Source organism: Beta vulgaris, chromosome 6 (genome assembly GCF_026745355.1).
Source record: "Beta vulgaris subsp. vulgaris cultivar EL10 chromosome 6, EL10.2, whole genome shotgun sequence".
In the NCBI taxonomy this organism is placed as follows: domain Eukaryota; kingdom Viridiplantae; phylum Streptophyta; class Magnoliopsida; order Caryophyllales; family Amaranthaceae; genus Beta; species Beta vulgaris.
Window position 1 is genome coordinate 37,732,114 of NC_079207.1, and position 6,473 is coordinate 37,738,586.

Here is a 6,473-nt window from a genome sequence, read left to right on the forward strand (position 1 = left end):
TGACTAATGACTAGAACAGAGTTTGATTTAGCCTCAATCTCTAAAGCTCCAGTTGCTTTGCACATTTTGATTCCAGCCAAAAGCGCTTCATACTTCGCTTCATTATTGGACGCTTGAAATTGGAACCTTAGTGCATACTCAAACTTATCTCCCTGTGGAGACTGGCAAATTAATTTTGCCCCACACCCATTGACGGTAGACGATCCATCCACCATGAGTGTCCAATGCTTCCTTCCTCCAGCTAGATCTATTATAGGTTCTATAGTTGGTCGAGTAAGCTCAACTATAAAATCTTCCAAAGCCTGCCCCTTGATCAGTTTCTGGGCTCAAAATTTAGGTCAAACATGTTCAACTCTCCCACCCATTTGAGCATTCCACCCTAATGCGTCCATCTTTTGCAGGTGACATGGCCAAGTATACAAACAATTTTTCCGCCTCGGCGGAACTGACCAAACGAGGCAATTGACGGAGGTGATCTTTTACTTGCTGAAGCGACTGTTCAACTTCTTCTGTCAACTCAAACTTGGCTTTTTTCTTGATTGTTGAGAAGAAATGATGACATTTACCTAATTTGGACAAGAATCATCCAAGGCCGGCTAAGCACCCCACCAGACGTTGCACCTCCTTAATCTTGGACGGAGACGTCATATTCAAAATCGCCTGGATCTTTTCAGGATTTGCTTCTATCCCCCTTTGATCGACTAAGAACCCTAAGAATTTCTCAGTTACGAACCCAAAGACACATTTCTTGGGATTTAATTTCAATTTGAATTTTCGGAGGGTTTCAAAGGTTTCTCTTAGGTCGCCAATATGACCTTACTGCCGCAGGCTCTTTACTATTATATCATTGATATAAGCTTCCATATTTTTTCCCAGTTGCGGCTGAAAGAAAATGTGTTGATCAGCCACTGAAAGGTGGCTGGTGCATTTCCAAGACAAATAGGCATCCTCACCCTCCCATAAAGCCCTTTTTTGTGATAAATGATGTTTTATCTTGATCCTTCGGCCAGATATGGATTTGGTGGAAACCATAATAGGCATCCATGAAACTGAGCAATGCATGGCCAGTCGAGGAGTCTACTGGCCGATCTAACCTAGGTAAAGGGAAGATGTTCTTAGGACAAGCTTTGTTAAGATCGGTGTAATCCACACACATTTTCCATGTGTCGTTAGGCTTCAGCGCCATGACAACATATGCTATCCAGTTCGGGTAATGGGTCTCCCGAATGAACTTAGATTTCAATAACTTCTGCAATTCTTGGTCAACTACCTGATTTTTGGCTGGTCCAAGGTGCCTCTTGTTTTGACAAACCGATTTCAAACTTGGATCTATATTCAGCTTGTGAACTGCCACTTAGGATCAATTCCCAGCATTTTTTCAAGACTGTAGGCAAACACATCTTCAAACTCCTTCAACAACCTTACTAGCTCACCCGTCAAACTTGGGGAAAGAGTAGACCTAATCTTCAGTGCAGAGTCCATGACAGTCATTACTTCTTCTAACGAGGGTGTTTCATCTTTGACGGGCATGTATTTTCTTTTCTTGCCTGGTAAGAGGCTGGACGGTTTGCTTGGGGAAGCCACCTGCGTCTGAGGTCTTTTAACCACAACCTCAAAGCGTCTATTTGGCTTTTTACATACTCGGTCGTTTTGCTTTCACCAACTATCTTTGTCTGATCTGACTTCTCCCCTTTCCATGATGAGCGTCTCAAAGTTGTGAGGTAGCATTCTCTGGCCGCCTGTTGGTCTCCATGTAAAGATCCCATTTTGCCACCATCACATTCAAACTTCATGAGCATGAGATGAGTTACTATCACAGCCTTCATATGATTCAATTTAACTGTCAGAGTATGACGTTATAGGCAGTCAAGTCTCTGACGACCAAGAACTTAACAAATAATGTCCGAGATGCCTCATTTTCTCTAACTCGAACTGGCAACGTAACTATTCCCATTGGATGGATGACTCCTCCCCCAAACCCGATAATTGGGTGATGGACTAGGATTAAGTTACTTTCGTCGAATTTTAATCTGGACAAACAATCAACACTTATGATGTCCGTTGAACTTTCGATATTAATCAAAATCCTTCTCTCTCACATTCGCTATATTCATCTCCATCACCAGGGGATCGTCATGGGGGGTTTTCAACTTTCTCCGATCCAACTCGCTGACTACCACTTTAGGGAACGGATCATCCTCTGCCTGATTGGTTAACAAAACTTGTCCAAGCTCCCTAAGATCTTATGCCCTCTATTGGTCGCCCGACAGCAGCAAGTCCTCCTGATATTACGAGAATCACATCATCATCAACACTTTCGCTTTCCTTCTTTCTGCTGAAACTTCCTTCCCTCTTGGAGCAAGTATGAATTCATATTTCCTCTCCAAGGTAAGTCCTCCAAAGCTCTCTTGAGGTGCTTACACTCGTTAGTCTTATGGCTGCAATCCTTCTGAAAGTGGCAATACTTGCTTTTATCCCTGTTTCTGTAGGGAGTCTTCATCTCTATCGGGGCCTTAAGCTCATGCTGATCTTTAATCTCTATAAGAATGTAGTATTGATCTTTGCTGAAGGCTATGGGCTCTGCCGAAGTTTTAGACTCTCTTCTTTTGCTTCGTTGGGACAAAGTTGTGGTAGAAGTTAGGGCCCATGTCTCGGCCTTTTTAGGGTTGTTTTTCTTTGGCTGAATTATTTCTTCAACCTTTTTGATTTCTGGGTGCATTGCTTCTGCACAAACTTCAGTAGCATGAATGAATGCTTCAGCCTCTCGGAGATCCTCAGCTCTAGTAGTGATCTTCGTCTTCACACGATCGAATTTAAAGCTTCCCGGCCTCAAACCTTTGATGAAGGCGTCAAAAGCCACCCCAATATTGAGACCCTGAATTTGTAAAGCCTCAAAATTGAATCTCTTAACAAAACTTCTCAAATCTTCTTTTGGTCCTTGGATAATCTAACCCCAAGTGCATGCTAGTCTTTTTCGCTTGCCGATTTGCCATAAAATGACTAGTGAAGAGGTAGCTGAGTTATGTGAAGTTGTTCACTAAGTTAGGGGGGAGATCGTTAAACCATTTTTGAGCCATACCTTTTAGGGTGGCTAGAAAATTTTTGCACCAAGTGGCATCATCCACAGCTTGGACATACATTTGCTGCTTGTATGTAAATAGGTGATCATCCAGATCAATGGTTCAATCAAAAGGTTCTATTGTAGGAAGCTTAACCTTAGGGAAAGGGGGTGCCTCCATGATTCTGGCAGAAAATGGAGTCGCCCAGTTAATTTGGAGAGCTCCCGGCTCTCTCTTAATGGGTATGTGCTCCAAACGATATTCCTTTAGCTGAGGGTTAGAGGAGGTATTTAAGCCCTGGTCGCCTATGCACCATAGGTTGTAACACTGTCTTTTCTGCCTTGAACAAACAGCAGAAGGTCCAAAACTTCTCCTATAACACCTCGATAATTCTCTCTTTTTAGAAAATACTTTTATAATATACAAGAAGAGAATTACCCCAGTATTATAGCCCGTGTGATAACATATCGGCTTATTCAGAATTTTGTAGCGTAAAACAATTAAATAAACTTTAACTTTATTATAACTCAAAATGAATAACAAGTGTTGAGGACTTAAACAAACCAACTTAATTAACTCAAACAAACTTAAATAAAATATGTTCTCAATAAAGCAGAAAATAAACTATGTTAGTTACACAATCTCTCCACTCCAGATTCCCAATGATGCACTGAATCTGCTCACCATCGGGATCATCACAGGATCAACAAGGCAAAGCCATGATTACACATACAAACAACGCACGCAATCAGCAAAGCTGAGTACTACATACCAAACATAAGCATTCCTAAACATGATACTACATAAAAAACATGTAGGGATAAATAATAATATAATCAGACAACATTCTGCATATACCTTTTACTGAACTAAACTCTAAACATCATTTCTCATTTTAAATGGAATAGTTATTGGAACTGAGTTGTCTTATCTACTAATGTCTTCACCTACGAAGACGAAATACGGGTGCTACTAGGCACTACAACGCATTTCAGATTGACCTACGGTATCGAGGAACTTTTGCTAACTGAAAAAGAAATGGTGATCAATCCATTCCTGTAAAAAGCCATGGCTCGCTCACCATGTACTCCAACTCCTAATGTCCAACTCTAGACGTGCACCAGTCTAAAGTCTATAACTATTCTCGTTACACTTTACGTTATTTACATATTATTACTTGTTATGACACACATACAAGCAACACATAAATAATAATCAGACAGTCACAACTGAACTTCTTTTATCTTCGGATTTAATAATTGATCATAACTTACAATCCAAGAATACTTTCTTTTTAATCTCAACTTTCTTTACATGTTGAACCTAGCCAATAATAATCTTACCTTTATATAGGCATAACTTGTCAAACTTACCAAATAAGGTCCACAATCCTCATAAGATAATAAAATAATACTCATCAAGGAATACATGAATAACATGATTCAATTTCTATAACATATATTAATTCTTCATGCGAATTAACAAATAAACTTTCTTTTCATGCTTGTATCAAATATTCCATACAAACATACAATCTACTATTCATAATAAATCTCAAATCACATGCTTGCACACAGGCGTAAAACATATAAATCAATTACTAGAAATCACATATATATGAACAAAATAAGTTCCTATACATGATAATAAAATTTATTCCTCCTTAAAACATGATATATACTAAGCACATAGCACATAATTATGTACGTACCTCGTGTAAACTAGCCTGTAGGCCACTTTTAATCCTTTAAAAGTCCCCTACGAGATATTCTCCGTCTAGAAATCAATATAACCGAAATTAATAACTTTAAATAAAAATTACAGCAGCCTTAAACTACGTAAAACCCCCTTTAAAAACGTTTAAAAGTTGATTTTAATATCCAAAATTGAATTATTTTTAATTCCTAGCATAGTACTACCATACTAGTAATAAAAAACTCTTAAAAACTCTATAAATAAACCCTTTCTGAAATTACAGCAACTTTAAAAATTAATAAATCTCCTTAAAACATATATAACATATTTAAAATCATATTCTAAGTTAATCTCATAGTATCTAATAAGCTACTATGGTTTTCTAGCAATTTAAAACCCTAAAAATTCATGTTTTCATGATTAAAACTAAAAATCTAATCATAATAACAAATCTAAAATTTTTCTTATAATATAAACTATAGGTGAATCGAAATTACTTATTAAAACAGTATTTTAAACTAATAATCATGATTAACAATAATAGAAAACATAAAAAAATATAGTCTTTAATGGAATCTTAAGAAAGAAGAAAAGAAAACAACCAACAAAGAAGAGGGCAAGAAGGCGCCGACAAGGGGAAACGCAGCACAGCATCCGACGGTGGTTGCTTGGTGGTTTTCGGATCTTTGGTGACGTTTCTTGTTGAAGAAGAAACGTTACTTGAACAAGAAGAAAAGGGTTTGGAAGAAGAATTGAAAAGAACGTGCAAAGAGGAGAGAGAGAGACCGAGTAAGGGGAATGGCATGAAGGAGAGTGAGGAAAAATAATCTTGTATGGGGTAATATAATTGGGTATTAGGATATTTATATAAAGGCTTCCTTTTTGGGCTTAGGAAAAAGAGATAAGGTTAATGAAATTTATGATGAAACAAGATCACAACTTAAGACTTTAATCATCACATGACTCTTTTCCTTTTATCCTTTTGGATTTTAGGTTTCTCATTCCATTAGACTTCTTTTTCAATATAAATTAGTACTTAAAAACTTTTATAAAACATGCTTAATTAAAATATTCTCAATTTTATTAACCATGAAAAATAATTTCATTTGACTTTTAAAATAGTCAACCTTTTTAAATAGTCAAATTATTTCAAAACTAATTTTGGTTTAAATATAAATATATAAATACTTAAATATATTTATAAAATCCTTTAAAATTATGGGGGATTACAGTCTACCCCCTTAAAAGAAGTTTCGTCCGAAACTTGACACAAAACTCACATCTTTCAAAAGTTTGAACTATCTTTCGAAAGTTTTGAAGAAAATGTGCCCTTGTGCACTTTTCCATTTTAAAACACTTGTGTTCTTATGAACACTTTTCTTATGCGGAGAATCTACTTCTTTTGCACTAACATGTGCGAATTCCCAACATAGGCATACAAACTAATGAAAATTTCATAAAAATAGACAAAAGCGCGAAATTTATCGCATTCTACCCCCTTAAAGAAAACGAGTTACGCCCTCGTAACTCACCTCAAGGAATAGGTCTGGAAACTTCTTTCTCGTATCATCTTCGGCTTCCCACGTGCCTCTTCGACTCGTGGTTAGACCAAAGGACTTTGACGATGTGGACATCCTTATTGTGTGTACTACGCACTTTCGTTTCGAGAATCTTGATAGGACTTTCCTCATATGTGAGGCTACTATCGATCTAAACTCG

General features: G+C 37.3%; 1 long non-coding RNA gene across 1 annotated transcript; it reads right to left on the bottom strand.

The window, feature by feature from the left end:
* Positions 1–3,559: 3,559 nt before the first annotated feature.
* Positions 3,560–5,585, bottom strand: LOC130591920 (uncharacterized). The gene is made up of 2 exons (XR_008969873.1): positions 4,771–5,585; positions 3,560–3,735 (listed from the first exon to the last, which is right to left on the bottom strand). It is a non-coding gene; the product is annotated as an uncharacterized LOC130591920 (long non-coding RNA).
* Between the last annotated feature and the right edge of the window lie 888 nt (positions 5,586–6,473).